Source organism: Schistocerca piceifrons, chromosome 2 (genome assembly GCF_021461385.2).
Source record: "Schistocerca piceifrons isolate TAMUIC-IGC-003096 chromosome 2, iqSchPice1.1, whole genome shotgun sequence".
In the NCBI taxonomy this organism is placed as follows: domain Eukaryota; kingdom Metazoa; phylum Arthropoda; class Insecta; order Orthoptera; family Acrididae; genus Schistocerca; species Schistocerca piceifrons.
In genome coordinates, this window is record NC_060139.1 from 92,374,535 (window position 1) to 92,402,398 (window position 27,864).

The window sequence follows — 27,864 nt, forward strand, 5'->3', positions numbered from 1 at the left end:
GGTTTGGTGGACTGCGTTTGCCAAGCCCAAGATTCGTCAGACTTTGATTTTTTACTGTGCTGCAAGGGCGCGTGATTTTAAGAACACGTATGAATATTACTACTCTGTCCTGCGTGAACTATATGACGCAGCGGGTACCTCTCCTCTGCGGATCCATGATGTTCGTCGTATTAAAGCCAAGCTCTTGAGCCTTAAACGACGACAGATGGATGGTCTGCGAGTTAAGTCGAAACCTCACTCTCTTGTTGAAGGAGAACTGACATCCTTGTACCACCTGCTACGGCATCACACTCGTCGTCGTCGCTCCTTCATCTCTTCTCTTACGGTGGATGATGGACGGCAGCTTATTGCACAGGAGGAAATGATTCGTGCTCTTCACCAGTATTACACTAGTCTCTATTCTGCCGATGATTCTGGTGAGTCTCTTTCGGATGATGTCTTTGGGGATCTAACTGCGACGATCGCGCCTGACGCGAACGGCGAATTTCTCCGGGAGTTCCAGGTAGATGAGGTTTTCGATTTTATTGCTCGCTCTCCGTCCAGTAAATCGCCGGGTCAAGACGGCCTGCCTAAAGAATTTTATCTCCGTTTTTGGCCTCTTTTGGGTGGCATTTTTATGCAGATTTTAAATGAGATTGTCAGGGGGATGGATGTGCCTGCCGATTTTAAAGTAGGGAAAATTGTTTTAATTCCGAAGTCTTCTGGTCGTTTATCTGCTGCCAATCTTCGTCCGCTCACATTGCTGAATTTTGACTACAAGACAGCTGCTAGAGCGCTCAATAGCCGGTTGTCCTCTCTGCTTCGGGGTGTGATTGGTGCACATCAATGTTGTTTTCATGATAGATCTATTCTGACACCAGTAGCCGAATATCGGGATGTTGTCTCGGTTGCGGCGGTTACAAACGTACATTGTGCCTTTGCCTTCCTTGATTTTCATAAGGCTTTTGATCACGTCAGTCATGTGTTTTTAGATCGTGTTTTAGGTACAATAGGTTTTAACGCTTCATCACGTGGTGTTCTTGGCAATTTGTATAGGGGAATAACAGCTCGGGTGTCAGTCAATGGGCAGCTGACGCCGCCCATTGCTATCCGCCGCGGAGTGCCTCAAGGTAGTCCGCTCTCTATGTCTTTATTCGTATTGTCCCTGGAACCGCTGCTTCGGACTATTGCTCTCAAGCTTCAGGGTATGTCCCTCTCTGGTGGGAAGCTCTCTGTTAAGGCATATGCGGATGATGTCGTTGTTCTCCTCCGTCAACGTGATGATATCCCGTTGTTGAAAGGGGCAGTTGATGCATACTGTCGTGTCTCTGGAGCGCGTCTCAATCAGGGTAAATGTAAGTTCCTTGATATTCGAGGATTTCGCGATGCTGATGTCCCTTGGGCCACGTTTGTCGATCGCCATACGTCCTTGGGGATTATCATTGATCGGTGTCCTCTAAAAATGGCGGCTCTCAATTGGAAATCTGTCACCGAGAAGATACAGGGGGCTCTGATGGTCCATGAGCAGCGCTCTGCTACCATTTTGCAAAAGGTCAGAATTTTAGACACCTACGTTCTATGTAAAGCTTATTATGTTGCTCAGCTGTTCCCACTTCCCATGATGGTGGCGAAAAGGTTGCGCCAATTGTCTAGCAGGTTTATATGGAAGGGCCATCTATTCAAGTTACGTTACGAGGTAATGACGAAACCGCGTCTCTCCGGAGGCTTGGGCCTCTCTGACATCACTCGCAAGGCGTCTGCTTTGTACGTCCGCCGAACGACTCTAATTGTTACGCAAGAAGTGACTTCCATTACATCCAGGCTTTTTACTGTTGTGCGTCCGGCGAGCCTTGATCCACCTGTCGATGTCGGACGCCTAAATTTTAAGTTGAAACACATTCGGGAATTTTACCTTGCGGTGAGTTACCTCGGTGACGTCTTCTTGCGGCGACCGGTGCCAACGACCAAGGGCTTGATTGCCCGCTGGGAGGGGCTGGCCGGTCCCAATCCAATAGAACTGGCGTCTCCATCTGTGTCCTGGAGGAACATCTGGAAGAATGTTAGTCTGCCGATCCACTCTATGGCCGTGGCGTCCACGTGGTATAGGGTAATAAATAATTTGGTTCCCACCAATGTACGACTGTACCGTATTGGTCTTTCTGACACGGACACCTGTACTCGGTGTGGTCTCGTGGATACCCTTGAACATCGATTCACCTGCTGTGGGCACCTTGCTAATTGGCGTTGGCTCAGGAAACAACTTGCCTTTGTCACAAGGTCTGCTGAAGCCGCTTATACTATTGACATCATCGTCCGGCCCGATTCTTCCTTTTTTCCGCGAACGAAGCTCCATACCGTCATGTGGTTGATTGGCCATTTCGTACATTTTGTCAACAGTTGTCATGAAGAGGATGGACACCTAGCGTTTCGGCAGTACATGCTTACTGCTTACTGGCAGCGCTTGCGATTGCCAGGCCTCCGAGATGATTTTGCCAATATGCTTAGCCTGACATTTGAGAGAGAGGGTGTTGGCTAAGGTCACCTGTGTGAGCCATTTTCTTTTATACTGTTTCTGGATTTGCCGCCTTTATGTATGTTTCTTCTCTACACCAGGACTGAAGTTTCCGTGTTTTTTTTTTACTCTTTATTTCACAAAGCAGTCTACATTATATAGTCATGTTTTAGGATTTTAATTTCAGTAGTGTACTTCCTTTGAAGTGGCTGTGTTGTGGATGTTCCTTAATATTTTTTTTTTTTCAATAGATATATTTGTTAGAGGAATAATAATTACGCTTTCATTTGCTCATACTGAGCTGAGACTGAATTGCAGGCATTTAAAAAAATAAAAAAAAAATAAAAAGGGGTATGATTCCTGCTTTGGGTGCAGGAGGTCCCGGGTTCAAATCCCGGACGAGCCCTGCCATTTTGACCGTGCTGAAGAGTAGGTGGAACTCAGCCCCGGTTGCAGCTCCTCAATGAAGAGTAGACGCCTGTTATAGCACGTGGATATAACAAGAATGCGGCACCAAAAAAAAAAAAAAAAAAAAAAAAAATGGTGTAACGGTTAGCACTCTGGACTCTGAATCCAGCGATCCGAGTTCGAATCTCGGTGGAACCTTCGTTTAGTCTAAATTTTCTGTAATAAGCGTTTCTCGCCGAGGAAGTAACAGCGATAGGCTCAGGGGTGTAGTTTCTACGTTTGTATTAAAAACGAGATGTCTATGAAACGGCTGAATATTGGTGCGACTATGTGACCTATATAGCACATTAAACGAGTAATGCCTGTAAGAGCAAGCAATTTTACTATAATTCGAAGAAATATCATTATCCTACGAAGGCTAAGAATCCCATGATTATCAACTAGCTACTAGAAGCTGAGCAAATGAATTTCCTTTAAAATAGGTTTAAAACATAGGGAGGTTCTGACCGAGTGGGCATGCTCTGGAGCCTCTTTGCTCCTGAGATTAGAAAAACAGTCCTCTGGGCCGGATTTGAACCAGCGACCTATGGATAACTGTGAATCTTCCACTACAGTCCACCGCTCTACCAACTGAGCTACCAGAGGCCCTGCATACTTTCTTATTCGTACTGATTGCTTTACGTCCGTCCCTGTCTTTCGTTTCCACACACTGCTACTCAGCGCTGCCATATAGACGCACAGGAAATGCAGTCATCGGCTGCAAGTGCAAACATTGCCCAGATTAAGTTTTATAATGCTCGATCGTGTCAATTATGTTAAAAAATGCAAGTAGGAAGTGTCTGAAGTACGTCAGAACACTGCTAAGTGTATTTACGAGTCCCATTCTCCTGTTTGGTTCCATGGTGTAACGGTTAGCACTCTGGACTCTGAATCCAGCGATCCGAGTTCGAATCTCGGTGGAACCTTCGTTTAGTCTAAATTTTCTGTAATAAGCGTTTCTCGCCGAGGAAGTAACAGCGATAGGCTCAGGGGTGTAGTTTCTACGTTTGTATTAAAAACGAGATGTCTATGAAACGGCTGAATATTGGTGCGACTATGTGACCTATATAGCACATTAAACGAGTAATGCCTGTAAGAGCAAGCAATTTTACTATAATTCGAAGAAATATCATTATCCTACGAAGGCTAAGAATCCCATGATTATCAACTAGCTACTAGAAGCTGAGCAAATGAATTTCCTTTAAAATAGGTTTAAAACATAGGGAGGTTCTGACCGAGTGGGCATGCTCTGGAGCCTCTTTGCTCCTGAGATTAGAAAAACAGTCCTCTGGGCCGGATTTGAACCAGCGACCTATGGATAACTGTGAATCTTCCACTACAGTCCACCGCTCTACCAACTGAGCTACCAGAGGCCCTGCATACTTTATTATTCGTACTGATTGCTTTACGTCCGTCCCTGTCTTTCGTTTCCACACACTGCTACTCAGCGCTGCCATATAGACGCACAGGAAATGCAGTCATCGGCTGCAAGTGCAAACATTGCCCAGATTAAGTTTTATAATGCTCGATCGTGTCAATTATGTTAAAAAATGCAAGTAGGAAGTGTCTGAAGTACGTCAGAACACTGCTAAGTGTATTTACGAGTCCCATTCTCCTGTCTGGTTCCATGGTGTAACGGTTAGCACTCTGGACTCTGAATCCAGCGATCCGAGTTCGAATCTCGGTGGAACCTTCGTTTAGTCTAAATTTTCTGTAATAAGCGTTTCTCGCCGAGGAAGTAACAGCGATAGGCTCAGGGGTGTAGTTTCTACGTTTGTATTAAAAACGAGATGTCTATGAAACGGCTGAATATTGGTGCGACTATGTGACCTATATAGCACATTAAACGAGTAATGCCTGTAAGAGCAAGCAATTTTACTATAATTCGAAGAAATATCATTATCCTACGAAGGCTAAGAATCCCATGATTATCAACTAGCTACTAGAAGCTGAGCAAATGAATTTCCTTTAAAATAGGTTTAAAACATAGGGAGGTTCTGACCGAGTGGGCATGCTCTGGAGCCTCTTTGCTCCTGAGATTAGAAAAACAGTCCTCTGGGCCGGATTTGAATCAGCGACCTATGGATAACTGTGAATCTTCCACTACAGTCCACCGCTCTACCAACTGAGCTACCAGAGGCCCTGCATACTTTCTTATTCGTACTGATTGCTTTACGTCCGTCCCTGTCTTTCGTTTCCACACACTGCTACTCAGCGCTGCCATATAGACGCACAGGAAATGCAGTCATCGGCTGCAAGTGCAAACATTGCCCAGATTAAGTTTTATAATGCTCGATCGTGTCAATTATGTTAAAAAATGCAAGTAGGAAGTGTCTGAAGTACGTCAGAACACTGCTAAGTGTATTTACGAGTCCCATTCTCCTGTCTGGTTCCATGGTGTAACGGTTAGCACTCTGGACTCTGAATCCAGCGATCCGAGTTCGAATCTCGGTGGAACCTTCGTTTAGTCTAAACTTTCTGTAATAAGCGTTTCTCGCCGAGGAAGTAACAGCGATAGGCTCAGGGGTGTAGTTTCTACGTTTGTATTAAAAACGAGATGTCTATGAAACGGCTGAATATTGGTGCGACTATGTGACCTATATAGCACATTAAACGAGTAATGCCTGTAAGAGCAAGCAATTTTACTATAATTCGAAGAAATATCATTATCCTACGAAGGCTAAGAATCCCATGATTATCAACTAGCTACTAGAAGCTGAGCAAATGAATTTCCTTTAAAATAGGTTTAAAACATAGGGAGGTTCTGACCGAGTGGGCATGCTCTGGAGCCTCTTTGCTCCTGAGATTAGAAAAACAGTCCTCTGGGCCGGATTTGAACCAGCGACCTATGGATAACTGTGAATCTTCCACTACAGTCCACCGCTCTACCAACTGAGCTACCAGAGGCCCTGCATACTTTCTTATTCGTACTGATTGCTTTACGTCCGTCCCTGTCTTTCGTTTCCACACACTGCTACTCAGCGCTGCCATATAGACGCACAGGAAATGCAGTCATCGGCTGCAAGTGCAAACATTGCCCAGATTAAGTTTTATAATGCTCGATCGTGTCAATTATGTTAAAAAATGCAAGTAGGAAGTGTCTGAAGTACGTCAGAACACTGCTAAGTGTATTTACGAGTCCCATTCTCCTGTCTGGTTCCATGGTGTAACGGTTAGCACTCTGGACTCTGAATCGAGCGATCCGAGTTCGAATCTCGGTGGAACCTTCGTTTAGTCTAAATTTTCTGTAATAAGCGTTTCTCGCCGAGGAAGTAACAGCGATAGGCTCAGGGGTGTAGTTTCTACGTTTGTATTAAAAACGAGATGTCTATGAAACGGCTGAATATTGGTGCGACTATGTGACCTATATAGCACATTAAACGAGTAATGCCTGTAAGAGCAAGCAATTTTACTATAATTCGAAGAAATATCATTATCCTACGAAGGCTAAGAATCCCATGATTATCAACTAGCTACTAGAAGCTGAGCAAATGAATTTCCTTTAAAATAGGTTTAAAACATAGGGAGGTTCTGACCGAGTGGGCATGCTCTGGAGCCTCTTTGCTCCTGAGATTAGAAAAACAGTCCTCTGGGCCGGATTTGAACCAGCGACCTATGGATAACTGTGAATCTTCCACTACAGTCCACCGCTCTACCAACTGAGCTACCAGAGGCCCTGCATACTTTCTTATTCGTACTGATTGCTTTACGTCCGTCCCTGTCTTTCGTTTCCACACACTGCTACTCAGCGCTGCCATATAGACGCACAGGAAATGCAGTCATCGGCTGCAAGTGCAAACATTGCCCAGATTAAGTTTTATAATGCTCGATCGTGTCAATTATGTTAAAAAATGCAAGTAGGAAGTGTCTGAAGTACGTCAGAACACTGCTAAGTGTATTTACGAGTCCCATTCTCCTGTCTGGTTCCATGGTGTAACGGTTAGCACTCTGGACTCTGAATCCAGCGATCCGAGTTCGAATCTCGGTGGAACCTTCGTTTAGTCTAAATTTTCTGTAATAAGCGTTTCTCGCCGAGGAAGTAACAGCGATAGGCTCAGGGGTGTAGTTTCTACGTTTGTATTAAAAACGAGATGTCTATGAAACGGCTGAATATTGGTGCGACTATGTGACCTATATAGCACATTAAACGAGTAATGCCTGTAAGAGCAAGCAATTTTACTATAATTCGAAGAAATATCATTATCCTACGAAGGCTAAGAATCCCATGATTATCAACTAGCTACTAGAAGCTGAGCAAATGAATTTCCTTTAAAATAGGTTTAAAACATAGGGAGGTTCTGACCGAGTGGGCATGCTCTGGAGCCTCTTTGCTCCTGAGATTAGAAAAACAGTCCTCTGGGCCGGATTTGAACCAGCGACCTATGGATAACTGTGAATCTTCCACTACAGTCCACCGCTCTACCAACTGAGCTACCAGAGGCCCTGCATACTTTCTTATTCGTACTGATTGCTTTACGTCCGTCCCTGTCTTTCGTTTCCACACACTGCTACTCAGCGCTGCCATATAGACGCACAGGAAATGCAGTCATCGGCTGCAAGTGCAAACATTGCCCAGATTAAGTTTTATAATGCTCGATCGTGTCAATTATGTTAAAAAATGCAAGTAGGAAGTGTCTGAAGTACGTCAGAACACTGCTAAGTGTATTTACGAGTCCCATTCTCCTGTCTGGTTCCATGGTGTAACGGTTAGCACTCTGGACTCTGAATCCAGCGATCCGAGTTCGAATCTCGGTGGAACCTTCGTTTAGTCTAAATTTTCTGTAATAAGCGTTTCTCGCCGAGGAAGTAACAGCGATAGGCTCAGGGGTGTAGTTTCTACGTTTGTATTAAAAACGAGATGTCTATGAAACGGCTGAATATTGGTGCGACGATGTGACCTATATAGCACATTAAACGAGTAATGCCTGTAAGAGCAAGCAATTTTACTATAATTCGAAGAAATATCATTATCCTACGAAGGCTAAGAATCCCATGATTATCAACTAGCTACTAGAAGCTGAGCAAATGAATTTCCTTTAAAATAGGTTTAAAACATAGGGAGGTTCTGACCGAGTGGGCATGCTCTGGAGCCTCTTTGCTCCTGAGATTAGAAAAACAGTCCTCTGGGCCGGATTTGAACCAGCGACCTATGGATAACTGTGAATCTTCCACTACAGTCCACCGCTCTACCAACTGAGCTACCAGAGGCCCTGCATACTTTCTTATTCGTACTGATTGCTTTACGTCCGTCCCTGTCTTTCGTTTCCACACACTGCTACTCAGCGCTGCCATATAGACGCACAGGAAATGCAGTCATCGGCTGCAAGTGCAAACATTGCCCAGATTAAGTTTTATAATGCTCGATCGTGTCAATTATGTTAAAAAATGCAAGTAGGAAGTGTCTGAAGTACGTCAGAACACTGCTAAGTGTATTTACGAGTCCCATTCTCCTGTCTGGTTCCATGGTGTAACGGTTAGCACTCTGGACTCTGAATCCAGCGATCCGAGTTCGAATCTCGGTGGAACCTTCGTTTAGTCTAAATTTTCTGTAATAAGCGTTTCTCGCCGAGGAAGTAACAGCGATAGGCTCAGGGGTGTAGTTTCTACGTTTGTATTAAAAACGAGATGTCTATGAAACGGCTGAATATTGGTGCGACTATGTGACCTATATAGCACATTAAACGAGTAATGCCTGTAAGAGCAAGCAATTTTACTATAATTCGAAGAAATATCATTATCCTACGAAGGCTAAGAATCCCATGATTATCAACTAGCTACTAGAAGCTGAGCAAATGAATTTCCTTTAAAATAGGTTTAAAACATAGGGAGGTTCTGACCGAGTGGGCATGCTCTGGAGCCTCTTTGCTCCTGAGATTAGAAAAACAGTCCTCTGGGCCGGATTTGAACCAGCGACCTATGGATAACTGTGAATCTTCCACCACAGTCCACCGCTCTACCAACTTTTTTTTTTTTTTTTTTTTTTTTCTTTTAGATCGGATTTTAGCGCTGACTTGGAGGCCTGGAAATGCGCGAGACAGCCGCCGCCATGCGATTTGTTGCCACACCGTTGTACAAAACGCAAGGGCTCGTCCGGGATTTGAACCCGGGACCTCCTGCACCCGAAGCAGGAATCATACCCCTTTTTTTTTTTTTTTTTTTTTTTTTTTTTTTTTTTTTTTTTTTTTTTTTTTTTTACAGTACTGAAATTAAAATCCTAAAACATGACTATATAATGTAGACTGCTGACTGAAATAAAGATTAAAACACGAAAACTTCAGTCCTGGTGTAGAGAAGAAACATATATAAAGGCGGCAAATCCAGAAACAGTATAAAAGAAAATGGCTCACACAGGTGACCTTAGCCAACACCCTCTCTTTCAAATGTCAGGCTAAGCATATTGGCAAAATCATCTCGGAGGCCTGGCAATCGCGAGCGCTGCCAGTAAGCTGTAAGCATGTACTGCCGAAACGCTAGGTATCCATCCTCTTCATGACAACTGTTGACAAAATGTACGAAATGGCCAATCAACCACATGACGGTATGGAGCTTCGTCCGCGGAAAAAAGGAAGAATCGGGCCGGACGATGATGTCAATAGTATAAGCGGCTTCAGCAGACCTAGTGACAAAAGCAAGTTGTTTCCTGAGCCAACGCCAATTAGCAAGGTGCCCACAGCAGGTGAATCGATGTTCAAGGGTATCCAGGAGACCACACCGAGTACAGGTGTCCGTGTCAGAAAGACCAATACGGTGCAGTCGTACATTGGTGGGAACCAAATTATTTATTACCCTATACCACGTGGACGCCACGGCCATAGAGTGGATCGGCAGACTAACGTTCTTCCAGACGTTCCTCCAGGACACAGATGGAGACGCCAGTTCTATTGGATTGGGACCGGCCAGCCCCTCCCAGCGGGCAATCAAGCCCTTGGTCGTTGGCACCGGTCGCCGCAATAAGACGTCACCGAGGTAACTCACCGCAATGTAAAATTCCCGAATGTGTTTCAACTTAAAATTTAGGCGTCCGACATCGACAGGTGGAGCAAGGCTCGCCGGACGCACAACAGTAAAAAGCCTGGATGTAATTGAAGTCACTTCTTGCGTAACAATTAGAGTCGTTCGGCGGACGTACAAAGCAGACGCCTTGCGAGTAATGTCAGAGAGGCCCAAGCCTCCGGAGAGACGCGGTTTCGTCATTACCTCGTAACGTAACTTGAATAGATGGCCCTTCCATATAAACCTGCTAGACAATTGGCGCAACCTTTTCGCCACCATCATGGGAAGTGGGAACAGCTGAGCAACATAATAAGCTTTACATAGAACGTAGGTGTCTAAAATTCTGACTTTTTGCAAAATGGTAGCAGAGCGCTGCTCATGGACCATCAGAGCCCCCTGTATCTTCTCGGTGACAGATTTCCAATTGAGAGCCGCCATTTTTAGAGGACACCGATCAATGATAATCCCCAAGGACGTATGGCGATCGACAAAAGTGGCCCAAGGGACGTCAGCATCGCGAAATCCTCGAATATCAAGGAACTTACATTTACCCTGATTGAGACGCGCTCCAGAGACACGACAGTTTGCATCAACCGCCCCTTTCAACAACGGGATATCATCACGTTGACGGAGGAGATCAACGACATCATCCGCATATGCCTTAACAGAGAGTTTCTCACCAGAGAGGGACATACCCTGAAGCTTGAGAGCAATAGTCCGAAGCAGCGGTTCCAGGGACAATACGAATAAAGACATAGAGAGCGGACTACCCTGAGGCACTCCGCGGCGGATAGCAATGGGCGGCGTCAGCTGCCCATTGACTGACACCCGAGCTGTTATTCCCCTATACAAATTGCCAAGAACACCACGTGATGAAGCGTTAAAACCTATTGTACCTAAAACACGATCTAAAAACACATGACTGACGTGATCAAAAGCCTTATAAAAATCAAGGAAGGCAAAGGCACAATGTACGTTTGTAACCGCCGCAACCGAGACAACATCCCGATATTCGGCTACTGGTGTCAGAATAGATCTATCATGAAAACAACATTGATGTGCACCAATCACACCCCGAAGCAGAGAAGACAGCCGGCTATTGAGCGCTCTAGCAGCTGTCTTATAGTCAAAATTCAGCAATGTGAGCGGACGAAGATTGGCAGCAGATAAACGACCAGAGGACTTCGGAATTAAAACAATTGTCCCTACTTTAAAATCGGCAGGCACATCCATCCCTCTGACAATCTCATTTAAAATCTGCGTAAAAATGCCACCCAAAAGAGGCCAAAAACGGAGATAAAATTCTTTAGGCAGGCCGTCTGGACCCGGCGATTTACTGGACGGAGAGCGAGCAATAAAATCGAAAACATCATCTACCTGGAACTCCCGGAGAAATTCGCCGTTCGCGTCAGGCGCGATCGTCGCAGTTAGATCCCCAAAGACATCATCCGAAAGAGACTCACCAGAATCATCGGCAGAATAGAGACTAGTGTAATACTGATGAAGAGCACGAACCATTTCCTCCTGTGCACTAAGCTGTCGCCCATCATCCACCGTAAGAGAAGAGATGAAGGAGCGACGACGACGAGTCTGATGCCGTAGCAGGTGGTACAAGGATGTCAGTTCACCTTCAACAAGAGAGTGAGGTTTCGACTTAACTCGCAGACCATCCATCTGTCGTCGTTTAAGGCTCAAGAGCTTGGCTTTAATACGACGAACATCATGGATCCGCAGTGGAGAGGTACCCGCCGCGTCATATAGTTCACGCAGGACAGAGTAGTAATATTCATACGTGTTCTTAAAATCACGCGTCCTAGCAGCACAGTAGAAAATCAAAGTCTGACGAATCTTGGGCTTGGCAAACGCAGTCCACCAAACCAGCAAGGAGGGGTATCGCGGGACAGAGCGAAGACATCGCTCCCACACGCCACTGATAACATCATCCATAGCACTGTCGGCAAGGTGGGAAACATTTAACATCCACTGGGAACGATAAAGTTTTGCAGGTTGGCGACTAAGATTGACAGTTGCAGTAAAAGCACAATGGTCAGAAAAACTAGTAGGAATAACATCGACAGAAAGAATTTTATCACATAAAAAATCAGATAAATAGAATCTGTCGAGTCTACTGCATGAGGACGCGGTAAAAAATGTATATTTCACCAGGGTTGGATATTTGTGTTCCCAAACATCACGCAGATGCATCGTACGAACTAAGTCATGTAAATCACGGCAGTAATTAAAATTGGGGGACTGGTCTGCAGGGCGTAAAACACAATTAAAATCGCCTCCGAGCAGGAGACTCCGAGGACTCTGGCGCAAAAGATAAATAAGCTCTTCTTTATAAAAGCGCGATCGAGCCACAGTGTGACCCGAACCAGAGGGGGCATACAAAACAACGAGGCGGAGATCAAAAAGACGACAACCAATCCCACGGCCAGAGTCAAGGAATTCAATGTCAGTAATAGGAATGCCCTCTCGAAAGAAAAGAGCAGTTCCTGTTGAATATTCCGGCGCGACATTAAAAACAGTTTGAAATCCAGGTAGAGAGAGATCAGAAAACAACACTTCCTGCAAAAACACTACGTCCGCACAGGCGTCGTAAATAAACTGCCGCAAAGAGGCAATGCGAACGTCGGACTCAATACGGTTAACATTTAAGGTAAGAAAGGTGTATGCTTGAACCATAGAGAGAAAAGCGAGAAAACAAATCACCTACACCGACGCACCAGCGTCACAGTCCATAGCAGGGGTGACGGAGGCATCCGAGGGAGGGGGACTGCTACCCCGTTCCGCGGATCCCTTACGTTTCGGTTTTTTACGAACAGCATTAACGTTCGGCTGAACGCGTAACTTGCGTCGGCTGACGGGCAAGGAAACTTCAGCCGCCGGTGACGTAGGAGGGTCAAGTTCTGTATCCGACACCACCCGCGCCGGTCCACATGCGGGATCCGGGGTCGCGGGGGAAACATCCGACAAAACGGAATGGTCAACACCTGCACTAGCTTCCGGCAAACATGGACTGCACGGAGGCGAAACGTGAGCAGGAAGGTCCGAGGCCGCAGAGTTGGAAGGAAGCGGAGCAGCTCCGCTGGCAGAGGTATGGGGCAGCGAAGCAGGAAGTTGTCGCGGCTCCACTTGTTGTGACATCGAAGTCGGTTCGGAAGACGGCGCCAACAGGCCCGACCGACGACCCGACTCGAGAGAAGCTGCGTCGGAGGCCGGAGGGGCGCCAGCAGCCGCCACCGGAACCGCTACCTCAGGAGGGCAGGGAGCAGCTACAGTACACAGTGGCTCGGAGGATGCCGGTCGCTCGGACTGGGGCATCTCAGGGAGATCCTCATCCGTACTATTTCCATCGTGTGGGCGACGCCTCTTATTATTCAAAAGTGGCACACCCACCTGAGGGACAGACGGAACAACATCAGATTTAGCACGCAAAGGAGGAAATTCTGTATCAGGGGTGCGCAAAACCTGTGGCGGGGCGCTACTACCACTGGACTGTGCTACACCAAGAGCAGAACCACCTGCAACGAGGTCAGCGACCGTTAACTTGCGACGCTGTTCGAGAGAATTTTTTAAAACAAAAACTCTCCGCGGACAGTCGGTACGCACGTGACCACTTTCATTGCACAAAAAACAGGTGCCAACCTGACCACTATATGTTACATGGACACGATATCCACCGATCTGCAGGTGAGATGGAATATTCTGCTTAACGTGCATTTCGACTGAACGAATACCACTGTAACATTGCAGGCGATGTTGGCTTGACCAGCGTTCAAGGCGAATGCTCTTTACATCACCATACTTCTGTAGACCCTCCTTAAGATAGACATTATCCACCTCCGGTGGAAGGTTGTAAACACGAACATTGGTATACGTGATGGAAGCATTGGAAAGCAGCACGGTACTTACAGAATCATCCCGATGCCGAAAGAGAACTTGATGACCGTATTTAGAAAGAATTTTATCAACCTGAAGTGGGTCCATAAACTTAACAAAGAAAACATACAGTTCGGTATCAAAATAAGCAGTGTGCACCTGATCCGAATGAACACCAAAGGTATCTACCAACCAATCATGAATCTCAAGAGAACTAGGTTGCACATGGCGGGTTGACTTGTCAAAAGCAAAACTAACTGTAGCCTGACGAGGAATAACCTGGGACGACATTTTCAAAATATGCGGTCGAAACCGCTACACAAAAAACACTGAAATAAGGACAGAAAGTAACACAAGGTACGAAACAACGACGGAGAAATACTCTCAGTAGTTGCAACACAACACGTAACAAAAACGATAGTCCACTATACGTAACGCTACGGCGGAGCGGAAGACTAGGCACGTCCACACTGCACGGCGTCTAAAGCGGAACTGCCAACTGAGCTACCAGAGGCCCTGCATACTTTCTTATTCGTACTGATTGCTTTACGTCCGTCCCTGTCTTTCGTTTCCACACACTGCTACTCAGCGCTGCCATATAGACGCACAGGAAATGCAGTCATCGGCTGCAAGTGCAAACATTGCCCAGATTAAGTTTTATAATGCTCGATCGTGTCAATTATGTTAAAAAATGCAAGTAGGAAGTGTCTGAAGTACGTCAGAACACTGCTAAGTGTATTTACGAGTCCCATTCTCCTGTCTGGTTCCATGGTGTAACGGTTAGCACTCTGGACTCTGAATCCAGCGATCCGAATTCGAATCTCGGTGGAACCTTCGTTTAGTCTAAATTTTCTGTAATAAGCGTTTCTCGCCGAGGAAGTAACAGCGATAGGCTCAGGGGTGTAGTTTCTACGTTTGTATTAAAAACGAGATGTCTATGAAACGGCTGAATATTGGTGCGACTATGTGACCTATATAGCACATTAAACGAGTAATGCCTGTAAGAGCAAGCAATTTTACTATAATTCGAAGAAATATCATTATCCTACGAAGGCTAAGAATCCCATGATTATCAACTAGCTACTAGAAGCTGAGCAAATGAATTTCCTTTAAAATAGGTTTAAAACATAGGGAGGTTCTGACCGAGTGGGCATGCTCTGGAGCCTCTTTGCTCCTGAGATTAGAAAAACAGTCCTCTGGGCCGGATTTGAACCAGCGACCTATGGATAACTGTGAATCTTCCACTACAGTCCACCGCTCTACCAACTGAGCTACCAGAGGCCCTGCATACTTTCTTATTCGTACTGATTGCTTTACGTCCGTCCCTGTCTTTCGTTTCCACACACTGCTACTCAGCGCTGCCATATAGACGCACAGGAAATGCAGTCATCGGCTGCAAGTGCAAACATTGCCCAGATTAAGTTTTATAATGCTCGATCGTGTCAATTATGTTAAAAAATGCAAGTAGGAAGTGTCTGAAGTACGTCAGAACACTGCTAAGTGTATTTACGAGTCCCATTCTCCTGTCTGGTTCCATGGTGTAACGGTTAGCACTCTGGACTCTGAATCGAGCGATCCGAGTTCGAATCTCGGTGGAACCTTCGTTTAGTCTAAATTTTCTGTAATAAGCGTTTCTCGCCGAGGAAGTAACAGCGATAGGCTCAGGGGTGTAGTTTCTACGTTTGTATTAAAAACGAGATGTCTATGAAACGGCTGAATATTGGTGCGACTATGTGACCTATATAGCACATTAAACGAGTAATGCCTGTAAGAGCAAGCAATTTTACTATAATTCGAAGAAATATCATTATCCTACGAAGGCTAAGAATCCCATGATTATCAACTAGCTACTAGAAGCTGAGCAAATGAATTTCCTTTAAAATAGGTTTAAAACATAGGGAGGTTCTGACCGAGTGGGCATGCTCTGGAGCCTCTTTGCTCCTGAGATTAGAAAAACAGTCCTCTGGGCCGGATTTGAACCAGCGACCTATGGATAACTGTGAATCTTCCACTACAGTCCACCGCTCTACCAACTGAGCTACCAGAGGCCCTGCATACTTTCTTATTCGTACTGATTGCTTTACGTCCGTCCCTGTCTTTCGTTTCCACACACTGCTACTCAGCGCTGCCATATAGACGCACAGGAAATGCAGTCATCGGCTGCAAGTGCAAACATTGCCCAGATTAAGTTTTATAATGCTCGATCGTGTCAATTATGTTAAAAAATGCAAGTAGGAAGTGTCTGAAGTACGTCAGAACACTGCTAAGTGTATTTACGAGTCCCATTCTCCTGTCTGGTTCCATGGTGTAACGGTTAGCACTCTGGACTCTGAATCCAGCGATCGGAGTTCGAATCTCGGTGGAACCTTCGTTTAGTCTAAATTTTCTGTAATAAGCGTTTCTCGCCGAGGAAGTAACAGCGATAGGCTCAGGGGTGTAGTTTCTACGTTTGTATTAAAAACGAGATGTCTATGAAACGGCTGAATATTGGTGCGACTATGTGACCTATATAGCACATTAAACGAGTAATGCCTGTAAGAGCAAGCAATTTTACTATACTTCGAAGAAATATCATTATCCTACGAAGGCTAAGAATCCCATGATTATCAACTAGCTACTAGAAGCTGAGCAAATGAATTTCCTTTAAAATAGGTTTAAAACATAGGGAGGTTCTGACCGAGTGGGCATGCTCTGGAGCCTCTTTGCTCCTGAGATTAGAAAAACAGTCCTCTGGGCCGGATTTGAACCAGCGACCTATGGATAACTGTGAATCTTCCACTACAGTCCACCGCTCTACCAACTGAGCTACCAGAGGCCCTGCATACTTTCTTATTCGTACTGATTGCTTTACGTCCGTCCCTGTCTTTCGTTTCCACACACTGCTACTCAGCGCTGCCATATAGACGCACAGGAAATGCAGTCATCGGCTGCAAGTGCAAACATTGCCCAGATTAAGTTTTATAATGCTCGATCGTGTCAATTATGTTAAAAAATGCAAGTAGGAAGTGTCTGAAGTACGTCAGAACACTGCTAAGTGTATTTACGAGTCCCATTCTCCTGTCTGGTTCCATGGTGTAACGGTTAGCACTCTGGACTCTGAATCGAGCGATCCGAGTTCGAATCTCGGTGGAACCTTCGTTTAGTCTAAATTTTCTGTAATAAGCGTTTCTCGCCGAGGAAGTAACAGCGATAGGCTCAGGGGTGTAGTTTCTACGTTTGTATTAAAAACGAGATGTCTATGAAACGGCTGAATATTGGTGCGACTATGTGACCTATATAGCACATTAAACGAGTAATGCCTGTAAGAGCAAGCAATTTTACTATAATTCGAAGAAATATCATTATCCTACGAAGGCTAAGAATCCCATGATTATCAACTAGCTACTAGAAGCTGAGCAAATGAATTTCCTTTAAAATAGGTTTAAAACATAGGGAGGTTCTGACCGAGTGGGCATGCTCTGGAGCCTCTTTGCTCCTGAGATTAGAAAAACAGTCCTCTGGGCCGGATTTGAACCAGCGACCTATGGATAACTGTGAATCTTCCACTACAGTCCACCGCTCTACCAACTGAGCTACCAGAGGCCCTGCATACTTTCTTATTCGTACTGATTGCTTTACGTCCGTCCCTGTCTTTCGTTTCCACACACTGCTACTCAGCGCTGCCATATAGACGCACAGGAAATGCAGTCATCGGCTGCAAGTGCAAACATTGCCCAGATTAAGTTTTATAATGCTCGATCGTGTCAATTATGTTAAAAAATGCAAGTAGGAAGTGTCTGAAGTACGTCAGAACACTGCTAAGTGTATTTACGAGTCCCATTCTCCTGTCTGGTTCCATGGTGTAACGGTTAGCACTCTGGACTCTGAATCTAGCGATCCGAGTTCGAATCTCGGTGGAACCTTCGTTTAGTCTAAATTTTCTGTAATAAGCGTTTCTCGCCGAGGAAGTAACAGCGATAGGCTCAGGGGTGTAGTTTCTACGTTTGTATTAAAAACGAGATGTCTATGAAACGGCTGAATATTGGTGCGACTATGTGACCTATATAGCACATTAAACGAGTAATGCCTGTAAGAGCAAGCAATTTTACTATAATTCGAAGAAATATCATTATCCTACGAAGGCTAAGAATCCCATGATTATCAACTAGCTACTAGAAGCTGAGCAAATGAATTTCCTTTAAAATAGGTTTAAAACATAGGGAGGTTCTGACCGAGTGGGCATGCTCTGGAGCCTCTTTGCTCCTGAGATTAGAAAAACAGTCCTCTGGGCCGGATTTGAACCAGCGACCTATGGATAACTGTGAATCTTCCACTACAGTCCACCGCTCTACCAACTTTTTTTTTTTTTTTTTTTTTTTTTTTACGCCTTAACCACTTTTTTTTTTTTCCACTTCAAAAGAAGTACAGTACTGAAATTAAAATCCTAAAACATGACTATATAATGTAGACTGCTTACTGAATTAAAAGTTAAAACACGAAAACTTCAGTCCTGGTGTAGAGAAGAAACATACATAAAGGCGGCAAATTCAGAAACAGTATAAAAGAAAATGGCTCACACAGGTGACCTTAGCCAACACCCTCTCTTTCAAATGTCAGGCTAAGCATATTGGCAAAATCATCTCGGAGGCCTGGCAATCGCAAGCGCTGCCAGTAAGAAGTAAGCATGTACTGCCGAAACGCTAGGTGTCCATCCTCTTCATGACAACTGTTGACAAAATGTACGAAATGGCCAATCAACCACATGACGGTATGGAGCTTCGTCCGCGGAAAAAAGGAAGAATCGGGCCGGACGATGATGTCAATAGTATAAGCGGCTTCAGCAGACCTAGTGACAAAAGCAAGTTGTTTCCTGAGCCAACGCCAATTAGCAAGGTGCCCACAGCAGGTGAATCGATGTTCAAGGGTATCCAGGAGACCACACCGAGTACAGGTGTCCGTGTCAGAAAGACCAATACGGTGCAGTCGTACATTGGTGAGAACCAAATTATTTATTACCCTATACCACGTGGACGCCAGGGCCATAGAGTGGATCGGCAGACTAACGTTCTTCCAGACGTTCCTCCAGGACACGGATGGAGACGCCAGTTCTATTGGATTGGGACTGGCCAGCCCCTCCCAGCGGGCAATCAAGCTCTTGGTCGTTGGCACCGGTCGCCGCAAGAAGACGTCACCGAGGTAACTACCCGCAATGTAAAATTCGCGAATGTGTTTCAACTTAAAATTTAGGCGTCCGACATCGACAGGTGGAGCAAGGCTCGCCGGACGCACAACAGTAAAAAGCCTGGATGTAATTGAAGTCACTTCTTGCGTAACAATTAGAGTCGTTCGGCGGACGTACAAAGCAGACGCCTTGCGAGTAATGTCAGAGAGGCCCAAGCCTCCGGAGAGACGCGGTTTCGTCATTACCTCGTAACGTAACTTGAATAGATGGCCCTTCCATATAAACCTGCTAGACAATTGGCGCAACCTTTTCGCCACCATCATGGGAAGTGGGAACAGCTGAGCAACATAATAAGCTTTACATAGGACGTAGGTGTCTAAAATTCGGACTTTTTGCAAAATGGTAGCAGAGCGCTGCTCATGGACCATCAGAGCCCCCTGTATCTTCTCGGTGACAGATTTCCAATTGAGAGCCGCCATTTTTAGAGGACACCGATCAATGATAATCCCCAAGGACGTATGGCGATCGACAAAAGTGGCCCAAGGGACGTCAGCATCGCGAAATCCTCGAATATCAAGGAACTTACATTTACCCTGATTGAGACGCGCTCCAGAGACACGACAGTATGCATCAACTGCCCCTTTCAACAACGGGATATCATCTCGTTGACGGAGGAGAACAACGACATCATCCGCATATGCCTTAACCGAGAGCTTCCCACCAGAGAGGGACATACCCTGAAGCTTGAGAGCAATAGTCCGAAGCAGCGGTTCCAGGGACAAAACGAATAAAGACATAGAGAGCGGACTACCCTGAGGCACGCCGCGGCGGATAGCAATGGGCGGCGTCAGCTGCCCATTGACAGACACCCGAGCTGTTATTCCCCTGTACAAATTGCCAAGAACACCACGTGATGAAGCGTTAAAACCTATTGTACCTAAAACACGATCTAAAAACACATGACTGACGTGATCAAAAGCCTTATAAAAATCAAGGAAGGCAAAGGCACAATGTACGTTTGTAACCGCCGCAACCGAGACAACATCCCGATATTCGGCTACTGGTGTCAGAATAGATCTATCATGAAAACAACATTGATGTGCACCAATCACACCCCGAAGCAGAGAAGACAGCCGGCTATTGAGCGCTCTAGCAGCTGTCTTATAGTCAAAATTCAGCAATGTGAGCGGACGAAGATTGGCAGCAGATAAACGACCAGAGGACTTCGGAATTAAAACAATTGTCCCTACTTTAAAATCGGCAGGCACATCCATCCCTCTGACAATCTCATTTAAAATCTGCGTAAAAATGCCACCCAAAAGAGGCCAAAAACGGAGATAAAATTCTTTAGGCAGGCCGTCTGGACCCGGCGATTTACTGGACGGAGAGCGAGCAATAAAATCGAAAACATCATCTACCTGGAACTCCCGGAGAAATTCGCCGTTCGCGTCAGGCGCGATCGTCGCAGTTAGATCCCCAAAGACATCATCCGAAAGAGACTCACCAGAATCATCGGCAGAATAGAGACTAGTGTAATACTGATGAAGAGCACGAACCATTTCCTCCTGTGCACTAAGCTGTCGCCCATCATCCACCGTAAGAGAAGAGATGAAGGAGCGACGACGACGAGTCTGATGCCGTAGCAGGTGGTACAAGGATGTCAGTTCACCTTCAACAAGAGAGTGAGGTTTCGACTTAACTCGCAGACCATCCATCTGTCGTCGTTTAAGGCTCAAGAGCTTGGCTTTAATACGACGAACATCATGGATCCGCAGTGGAGAGGTACCCGCCGCGTCATATAGTTCACGCAGGACAGAGTAGTAATATTCATACGTGTTCTTAAAATCACGCGTCCTAGCAGCACAGTAGAAAATCAAAGTCTGACGAATCTTGGGCTTGGCAAACGCAGTCCACCAAACCAGCAAGGAGGGGTATCGCGGGACAGAGCGAAGACATCGCTCCCACACGCCACTGATAACATCATCCATAGCACTGTCGGCAAGGTGGGAAACATTTAACATCCACTGGGAACGATAAAGTTTTGCAGGTTGGCGACTAAGATTGACAGTTGCAGTAAAAGCACAATGGTCAGAAAAACTAGTAGGAATAACATCGACAGAAAGAATTTTATCACATAAAAAATCAGATAAATAGAATCTGTCGAGTCTACTGCATGAGGACGCGGTAAAAAATGTATATTTCACCAGGGTTGGATATTTGTGTTCCCAAACATCACGCAGATGCATCGTACGAACTAAGTCATGTAAATCACGGCAGTAATTAAAATTGGGGGACTGGTCTGCAGGGCGTAAAACACAATTAAAATCGCCTCCGAGCAGGAGACTCCGAGGACTCTGGCGCAAAAGATAAATAAGCTCTTCTTTATAAAAGCGCGATCGAGCCACAGTGTGACCCGAACCAGAGGGGGCATACAAAACAACGAGGCGGAGATCAAAAAGACGACAACCAATCCCACGGCCAGAGTCAAGGAATTCAATGTCAGTAATAGGAATGCCCTCTCGAAAGAAAAGAGCAGTTCCTGTTGAATATTCCGGCGCGACATTAAAAACAGTTTGAAATCCAGGTAGAGAGAGATCAGAAAACAACACTTCCTGCAAAAACACTACGTCCGCACAGGCGTCGTAAATAAACTGCCGCAAAGAGGCAATGCGAACGTCGGACTCAATACGGTTAACATTTAAGGTAAGAAAGGTGTATGCTTGAACCATAGAGAGAAAAGCGAGAAAACAAATCACCTACACCGACGCACCAGCGTCACAGTCCATAGCAGGGGTGACGGAGGCATCCGAGGGAGGGGGACTGCTACCCCGTTCCGCGGATCCCTTACGTTTCGGTTTTTTACGAACAGCATTAACGTTCGGCTGAACGCGTAACTTGCGTCGGCTGACGGGCAAGGAAACTTCAGCCGCCGGTGACGTAGGAGGGTCAAGTTCTGTATCCGACACCACCCGCGCCGGTCCACATGCGGGATCCGGGGTCGCGGGGGAAACATCCGACAAAACGGAATGGTCAACACCTGCACTAGCTTCCGGCAAACATGGACTGCACGGAGGCGAAACGTGAGCAGGAAGGTCCGAGGCCGCAGAGTTGGAAGGAAGCGGAGCAGCTCCGCTGGCAGAGGTATGGGGCAGCGAAGCAGGAAGTTGTCGCGGCTCCACTTGTTGTGACATCGAAGTCGGTTCGGAAGACGGCGCCAACAGGCCCGACCGACGACCCGACTCGAGAGAAGCTGCGTCGGAGGCCGGAGGGGCGCCAGCAGCCGCCACCGGAACCGCTACCTCAGGAGGGCAGGGAGCAGCTACAGTACACAGTGGCTCGGAGGATGCCGGTCGCTCGGACTGGGGCATCTCAGGGAGATCCTCATCCGTACTATTTCCATCGTGTGGGCGACGCCTCTTATTATTCAAAAGTGGCACACCCACCTGAGGGACAGACGGAACAACATCAGATTTAGCACGCAAAGGAGGAAATTCTGTATCAGGGGTGCGCAAAACCTGTGGCGGGGCGCTACTACCACTGGACTGTGCTACACCAAGAGCAGAACCACCTGCAACGAGGTCAGCGACCGTTAACTTGCGACGCTGTTCGAGAGAATTTTTTAAAACAAAAACTCTCCGCGGACAGTCGGTACGCACGTGACCACTTTCATTGCACAAAAAACAGGTGCCAACCTGACCACTATATGTTACATGGACACGATATCCACCGATCTGCAGGTGAGATGGAATATTCTGCTTAACGTGCATTTCGACTGAACGAATACCACTGTAACATTGCAGGCGATGTTGGCTTGACCAGCGTTCAAGGCGAATGCTCTTTACATCACCATACTTCTGTAGACCCTCCTTAAGATAGACATTATCCACCTCCGGTGGAAGGTTGTAAACACGAACATTGGTATACGTGATGGAAGCATTGGAAAGCAGCACGGTACTTACAGAATCATCCCGATGCCGAAAGAGAACTTGATGACCGTATTTAGAAAGAATTTTATCAACCTGAAGTGGGTCCATAAACTTAACAAAGAAAACATACAGTTCGGTATCAAAATAAGCAGTGTGCACCTGATCCGAATGAACACCAAAGGTATCTACCAACCAATCATGAATCTCAAGAGAACTAGGTTGCACATGGCGGGTTGACTTGTCAAAAGCAAAACTAACTGTAGCCTGACGAGGAATAACCTGGGACGACATTTTCAAAATATGCGGTCGAAACCGCTACACAAAAAACACTGAAATAAGGACAGAAAGTAACACAAGGTACGAAACAACGACGGAGAAATACTCTCAGTAGTTGCAACACAACACGTAACAAAAACGATAGTCCACTATACGTAACGCTACGGCGGAGCGGAAGACTAGGCACGTCCACACTGCACGGCGTCTAAAGCGGAACTGCCAACTGAGCTACCAGAGGCCCTGCATACTTTCTTATTCGTACTGATTGCTTTACGTCCGTCCCTGTCTTTCGTTTCCACACACTGCTACTCAGCGCTGCCATATAGACGCACAGGAAATGCAGTCATCGGCTGCAAGTGCAAACATTGCCCAGATTAAGTTTTATAATGCTCGATCGTGTCAATTATGTTAAAAAATGCAAGTAGGAAGTGTCTGAAGTACGTCAGAACACTGCTAAGTGTATTTACGAGTCCCATTCTCCTGTCTGGTTCCATGGTGTAACGGTTAGCACTCTGGACTCTGAATCCAGCGATCCGAATTCGAATCTCGGTGGAACCTTCGTTTAGTCTAAATTTTCTGTAATAAGCGTTTCTCGCCGAGGAAGTAACAGCGATAGGCTCAGGGGTGTAGTTTCTACGTTTGTATTAAAAACGAGATGTCTATGAAACGGCTGAATATTGGTGCGACTATGTGACCTATATAGCACATTAAACGAGTAATGCCTGTAAGAGCAAGCAATTTTACTATAATTCGAAGAAATATCATTATCCTACGAAGGCTAAGAATCCCATGATTATCAACTAGCTACTAGAAGCTGAGCAAATGAATTTCCTTTAAAATAGGTTTAAAACATAGGGAGGTTCTGACCGAGTGGGCATGCTCTGGAGCCTCTTTGCTCCTGAGATTAGAAAAACAGTCCTCTGGGCCGGATTTGAACCAGCGACCTATGGATAACTGTGAATCTTCCACTACAGTCCACCGCTCTACCAAGTGAGCTACCAGAGGCCCTGCATACCTTCTTATAAGTACTGATTGCTTTACGTCCGTCCCTGTCTTTCGTTTCCACACACTGCTACTCAGCGCTGCCATATAGACGCACAGGAAATGCAGTCATCGGCTGCAAGTGCAAACATTGCCCAGATTAAGTTTTATAATGCTCGATCGTGTCAATTATGTTAAAAAATGCAAGTAGGAAGTGTCTGAAGTACGTCAGAACATTGCTAAGTGTATTTACGAGTCCCATTCTCCTGTCTGGTTCCATGGTGTAACGGTTAGCACTCTGGACTCTGAATCCAGCGATCCGAGTTCGAATCTCGGTGGAACCTTCGTTTAGTCTAAATTTTCTGTAATAAGCGTTTCTCGCCGAGGAAGTAACAGCGATAGGCTCAGGGGTGTAGTTTCTACGTTTGTATTAAAAACGAGATGTCTATGAAAACGGCTGAATATTGGTGCGACTATGTGACCTATATAGCACATTAAACGAGTAATGCCTGTAAGAGCAAGCAATTTTACTATAATTCGAAGAAATATCATTATCCTACGAAGGCTAAGAATCCCATGATTATCAACTAGCTACTAGAAGCTGAGCAAATGAATTTCCTTTAAAATAGGTTTAAAACATAGGGAGGTTCTGACCGAGTGGGCATGCTCTGGAGCCTCTTTGCTCCTGAGATTAGAAAAACAGTCCTCTGGGCCGGATTTGAACCAGCGACCTATGGATAACTGTGAATCTTCCACTACAGTCCACCGCTCTACCAACTGAGCTACCAGAGGCCCTGCATACTTTCTTATTCGTACTGATTGCTTTACGTCCGTCCCTGTCTTTCGTTTCCACACACTGCTACTCAGCGCTGCCATATAGACGCACAGGAAATGCAGTCATCGGCTGCAAGTGCAAACATTGCCCAGATTAAGTTTTATAATGCTCGATCGTGTCAATTATGTTAAAAAATGCAAGTAGGAAGTGTCTGAAGTACGTCAGAACACTGCTAAGTGTATTTACGAGTCCCATTCTCCTGTCTGGTTCCATGGTGTAACGGTTAGCACTCTGGACTCTGAATCCAGCGATCCGAGTTCGAATCTCGGTGGAACCTTCGTTTAGTCTAAATTTTCTGTAATAAGCGTTTCTCGCCGAGGAAGTAACAGCGATAGGCTCAGGGGTGTAGTTTCTACGTTTGTATTAAAAACGAGATGTCTATGAAACGGCTGAATATTGGTGCGACTATGTGACCTATATAGCACATTAAACGAGTAATGCCTGTAAGAGCAAGCAATTTTACTATAATTCGAAGAAATATCATTATCCTACGAAGGCTAAGAATCCCATGATTATCAACTAGCTACTAGAAGCTGAGCAAATGAATTTCCTTTAAAATAGGTTTAAAACATAGGGAGGTTCTGACCGAGTGGGCATGCTCTGGAGCCTCTTTGCTCCTGAGATTAGAAAAACAGTCCTCTGGGCCGGATTTGAACCAGCGACCTATGGATAACTGTGAATCTTCCACTACAGTCCACCGCTCTACCAACTGAGCTACCAGAGGCCCTGCATACTTTCTTATTCGTACTGATTGCTTTACGTCCGTCCCTGTCTTTCGTTTCCACACACTGCTACTCAGCGCTGCCATATAGACGCACAGGAAATGCAGTCATCGGCTGCAAGTGCAAACATTGCCCAGATTAAGTTTTATAATGCTCGATCGTGTCAATTATGTTAAAAAATGCAAGTAGGAAGTGTCTGAAGTACGTCAGAACACTGCTAAGTGTATTTACGAGTCCCATTCTCCTGTCTGGTTCCATGGTGTAACGGTTAGCACTCTGGACTCTGAATCCAGCGATCCGAATTCGAATCTCGGTGGAACCTTCGTTTAGTCTAAATTTTCTGTAATAAGCGTTTCTCGCCGAGGAAGTAACAGCGATAGGCTCAGGGGTGTAGTTTCTACGTTTGTATTAAAAACGAGATGTCTATGAAACGGCTGAATATTGGTGCGACTATGTGACCTATATAGCACATTAAACGAGTAATGCCTGTAAGAGCAAGCAATTTTACTATAATTCGAAGAAATATCATTATCCTACGAAGGCTAAGAATCCCATGATTATCAACTAGCTACTAGAAGCTGAGCAAATGAATTTCCTTTAAAATAGGTTTAAAACATAGGGAGGTTCTGACCGAGTGGGCATGCTCTGGAGCCTCTTTGCTCCTGAGATTAGAAAAACAGTCCTCTGGGCCGGATTTGAACCAGCGACCTATGGATAACTGTGAATCTTCCACTACAGTCCACCGCTCTACCAACTGAGCTACCAGAGGCCCTGCATACTTTCTTATTCGTACTGATTGCTTTACGTCCGTCCCTGTCTTTCGTTTCCACACACTGCTACTCAGCGCTGCCATATAGACGCACAGGAAATGCAGTCATCGGCTGCAAGTGCAAACATTGCCCAGATTAAGTTTTATAATGCTCGATCGTGTCAATTATGTTAAAAAATGCAAGTAGGAAGTGTCTGAAGTACGTCAGAACACTGCTAAGTGTATTTACGAGTCCCATTCTCCTGTCTGGTTCCATGGTGTAACGGTTAGCACTCTGGACTCTGAATCGAGCGATCCGAGTTCGAATCTCGGTGGAACCTTCGTTTAGTCTAAATTTTCTGTAATAAGCGTTTCTCGCCGAGGAAGTAACAGCGATAGGCTCAGGGGTGTAGTTTCTACGTTTGTATTAAAAACGAGATGTCTATGAAACGGCTGAATATTGGTGCGACTATGTGACCTATATAGCACATTAAACGAGTAATGCCTGTAAGAGCAAGCAATTTTACTATAATTCGAAGAAATATCATTATCCTACGAAGGCTAAGAATCCCATGATTATCAACTAGCTACTAGAAGCTGAGCAAATGAATTTCCTTTAAAATAGGTTTAAAACATAGGGAGGTTCTGACCGAGTGGGCATGCTCTGGAGCCTCTTTGCTCCTGAGATTAGAAAAACAGTCCTCTGGGCCGGATTTGAACCAGCGACCTATGGATAACTGTGAATCTTCCACTACAGTCCACCGCTCTACCAACTGAGCTACCAGAGGCCCTGCATACTTTCTTATTCGTACTGATTGCTTTACGTCCGTCCCTGTCTTTCGTTTCCACACACTGCTACTCAGCGCTGCCATATAGACGCACAGGAAATGCAGTCATCGGCTGCAAGTGCAAACATTGCCCAGATTAAGTTTTATAATGCTCGATCGTGTCAATTATGTTAAAAAATGCAAGTAGGAAGTGTCTGAAGTACGTCAGAACACTGCTAAGTGTATTTACGAGTCCCATTCTCCTGTCTGGTTCCATGGTGTAACGGTTAGCACTCTGGACTCTGAATCTAGCGATCCGAGTTCGAATCTCGGTGGAACCTTCGTTTAGTCTAAATTTTCTGTAATAAGCGTTTCTCGCCGAGGAAGTAACAGCGATAGGCTCAGGGGTGTAGTTTCTACGTTTGTATTAAAAACGAGATGTCTATGAAACGGCTGAATATTGGTGCGACTATGTGACCTATATAGCACATTAAACGAGTAATGCCTGTAAGAGCAAGCAATTTTACTATAATTCGAAGAAATATCATTATCCTACGAAGGCTAAGAATCCCATGATTATCAACTAGCTACTAGAAGCTGAGCAAATGAATTTCCTTTAAAATAGGTTTAAA

The 27,864-nt window shown here is 45.5% G+C and overlaps 34 non-coding genes across 34 annotated transcripts; 18 read left to right on the top strand and 16 right to left on the bottom strand.

The window, feature by feature from the left end:
* Positions 1-3,455: 3,455 nt before the first annotated feature.
* On the bottom strand, positions 3,456-3,544 carry Trnay-gua. Its single transcript is given in 2 exon segments — positions 3,456-3,491; positions 3,508-3,544. It is a non-coding gene; the product is annotated as a tRNA-Tyr (tRNA).
* A 248-nt stretch (positions 3,545-3,792) lies between these two features.
* Trnaq-cug lies at positions 3,793-3,864 on the top strand. The gene has a single exon. It is a non-coding gene; the product is annotated as a tRNA-Gln (tRNA).
* A 358-nt stretch (positions 3,865-4,222) lies between these two features.
* Positions 4,223-4,311, bottom strand: Trnay-gua. The gene is given in 2 exon segments: positions 4,223-4,258; positions 4,275-4,311. It is a non-coding gene; the product is annotated as a tRNA-Tyr (tRNA).
* A 248-nt stretch (positions 4,312-4,559) lies between these two features.
* Positions 4,560-4,631, top strand: Trnaq-cug. The gene has a single exon. It is a non-coding gene; the product is annotated as a tRNA-Gln (tRNA).
* A 358-nt stretch (positions 4,632-4,989) lies between these two features.
* On the bottom strand, positions 4,990-5,078 carry Trnay-gua. The gene is given in 2 exon segments: positions 4,990-5,025; positions 5,042-5,078. It is a non-coding gene; the product is annotated as a tRNA-Tyr (tRNA).
* Positions 5,079-5,326: 248 nt separating this feature from the next.
* Trnaq-cug lies at positions 5,327-5,398 on the top strand. Its single transcript has one exon. It is a non-coding gene; the product is annotated as a tRNA-Gln (tRNA).
* A 358-nt stretch (positions 5,399-5,756) lies between these two features.
* Trnay-gua lies at positions 5,757-5,845 on the bottom strand. Its single transcript is given in 2 exon segments — positions 5,757-5,792; positions 5,809-5,845. It is a non-coding gene; the product is annotated as a tRNA-Tyr (tRNA).
* Positions 5,846-6,093: 248 nt separating this feature from the next.
* Trnaq-cug lies at positions 6,094-6,165 on the top strand. The gene has a single exon. It is a non-coding gene; the product is annotated as a tRNA-Gln (tRNA).
* Positions 6,166-6,523: 358 nt separating this feature from the next.
* On the bottom strand, positions 6,524-6,612 carry Trnay-gua. The gene is given in 2 exon segments: positions 6,524-6,559; positions 6,576-6,612. It is a non-coding gene; the product is annotated as a tRNA-Tyr (tRNA).
* A 248-nt stretch (positions 6,613-6,860) lies between these two features.
* Positions 6,861-6,932, top strand: Trnaq-cug. Its single transcript has one exon. It is a non-coding gene; the product is annotated as a tRNA-Gln (tRNA).
* Positions 6,933-7,290: 358 nt separating this feature from the next.
* On the bottom strand, positions 7,291-7,379 carry Trnay-gua. Its single transcript is given in 2 exon segments — positions 7,291-7,326; positions 7,343-7,379. It is a non-coding gene; the product is annotated as a tRNA-Tyr (tRNA).
* A 248-nt stretch (positions 7,380-7,627) lies between these two features.
* Trnaq-cug lies at positions 7,628-7,699 on the top strand. The gene has a single exon. It is a non-coding gene; the product is annotated as a tRNA-Gln (tRNA).
* A 358-nt stretch (positions 7,700-8,057) lies between these two features.
* Positions 8,058-8,146, bottom strand: Trnay-gua. The gene is given in 2 exon segments: positions 8,058-8,093; positions 8,110-8,146. It is a non-coding gene; the product is annotated as a tRNA-Tyr (tRNA).
* A 248-nt stretch (positions 8,147-8,394) lies between these two features.
* Positions 8,395-8,466, top strand: Trnaq-cug. Its single transcript has one exon. It is a non-coding gene; the product is annotated as a tRNA-Gln (tRNA).
* Positions 8,467-14,578: 6,112 nt separating this feature from the next.
* On the top strand, positions 14,579-14,650 carry Trnaq-cug. Its single transcript has one exon. It is a non-coding gene; the product is annotated as a tRNA-Gln (tRNA).
* A 358-nt stretch (positions 14,651-15,008) lies between these two features.
* On the bottom strand, positions 15,009-15,097 carry Trnay-gua. Its single transcript is given in 2 exon segments — positions 15,009-15,044; positions 15,061-15,097. It is a non-coding gene; the product is annotated as a tRNA-Tyr (tRNA).
* Positions 15,098-15,345: 248 nt separating this feature from the next.
* Trnaq-cug lies at positions 15,346-15,417 on the top strand. The gene has a single exon. It is a non-coding gene; the product is annotated as a tRNA-Gln (tRNA).
* A 358-nt stretch (positions 15,418-15,775) lies between these two features.
* On the bottom strand, positions 15,776-15,864 carry Trnay-gua. Its single transcript is given in 2 exon segments — positions 15,776-15,811; positions 15,828-15,864. It is a non-coding gene; the product is annotated as a tRNA-Tyr (tRNA).
* A 248-nt stretch (positions 15,865-16,112) lies between these two features.
* On the top strand, positions 16,113-16,184 carry Trnaq-cug. Its single transcript has one exon. It is a non-coding gene; the product is annotated as a tRNA-Gln (tRNA).
* Positions 16,185-16,542: 358 nt separating this feature from the next.
* Trnay-gua lies at positions 16,543-16,631 on the bottom strand. Its single transcript is given in 2 exon segments — positions 16,543-16,578; positions 16,595-16,631. It is a non-coding gene; the product is annotated as a tRNA-Tyr (tRNA).
* A 248-nt stretch (positions 16,632-16,879) lies between these two features.
* Positions 16,880-16,951, top strand: Trnaq-cug. The gene has a single exon. It is a non-coding gene; the product is annotated as a tRNA-Gln (tRNA).
* A 358-nt stretch (positions 16,952-17,309) lies between these two features.
* Trnay-gua lies at positions 17,310-17,398 on the bottom strand. The gene is given in 2 exon segments: positions 17,310-17,345; positions 17,362-17,398. It is a non-coding gene; the product is annotated as a tRNA-Tyr (tRNA).
* A 248-nt stretch (positions 17,399-17,646) lies between these two features.
* On the top strand, positions 17,647-17,718 carry Trnaq-cug. The gene has a single exon. It is a non-coding gene; the product is annotated as a tRNA-Gln (tRNA).
* A 5,947-nt stretch (positions 17,719-23,665) lies between these two features.
* On the top strand, positions 23,666-23,737 carry Trnaq-cug. Its single transcript has one exon. It is a non-coding gene; the product is annotated as a tRNA-Gln (tRNA).
* Positions 23,738-24,095: 358 nt separating this feature from the next.
* On the bottom strand, positions 24,096-24,184 carry Trnay-gua. Its single transcript is given in 2 exon segments — positions 24,096-24,131; positions 24,148-24,184. It is a non-coding gene; the product is annotated as a tRNA-Tyr (tRNA).
* A 248-nt stretch (positions 24,185-24,432) lies between these two features.
* On the top strand, positions 24,433-24,504 carry Trnaq-cug. Its single transcript has one exon. It is a non-coding gene; the product is annotated as a tRNA-Gln (tRNA).
* A 359-nt stretch (positions 24,505-24,863) lies between these two features.
* Positions 24,864-24,952, bottom strand: Trnay-gua. Its single transcript is given in 2 exon segments — positions 24,864-24,899; positions 24,916-24,952. It is a non-coding gene; the product is annotated as a tRNA-Tyr (tRNA).
* A 248-nt stretch (positions 24,953-25,200) lies between these two features.
* Positions 25,201-25,272, top strand: Trnaq-cug. The gene has a single exon. It is a non-coding gene; the product is annotated as a tRNA-Gln (tRNA).
* Positions 25,273-25,630: 358 nt separating this feature from the next.
* Positions 25,631-25,719, bottom strand: Trnay-gua. Its single transcript is given in 2 exon segments — positions 25,631-25,666; positions 25,683-25,719. It is a non-coding gene; the product is annotated as a tRNA-Tyr (tRNA).
* Positions 25,720-25,967: 248 nt separating this feature from the next.
* On the top strand, positions 25,968-26,039 carry Trnaq-cug. The gene has a single exon. It is a non-coding gene; the product is annotated as a tRNA-Gln (tRNA).
* A 358-nt stretch (positions 26,040-26,397) lies between these two features.
* Trnay-gua lies at positions 26,398-26,486 on the bottom strand. The gene is given in 2 exon segments: positions 26,398-26,433; positions 26,450-26,486. It is a non-coding gene; the product is annotated as a tRNA-Tyr (tRNA).
* Positions 26,487-26,734: 248 nt separating this feature from the next.
* Positions 26,735-26,806, top strand: Trnaq-cug. The gene has a single exon. It is a non-coding gene; the product is annotated as a tRNA-Gln (tRNA).
* Positions 26,807-27,164: 358 nt separating this feature from the next.
* Positions 27,165-27,253, bottom strand: Trnay-gua. The gene is given in 2 exon segments: positions 27,165-27,200; positions 27,217-27,253. It is a non-coding gene; the product is annotated as a tRNA-Tyr (tRNA).
* Positions 27,254-27,501: 248 nt separating this feature from the next.
* Positions 27,502-27,573, top strand: Trnaq-cug. Its single transcript has one exon. It is a non-coding gene; the product is annotated as a tRNA-Gln (tRNA).
* The last annotated feature ends 291 nt before the right edge of the window (positions 27,574-27,864 follow it).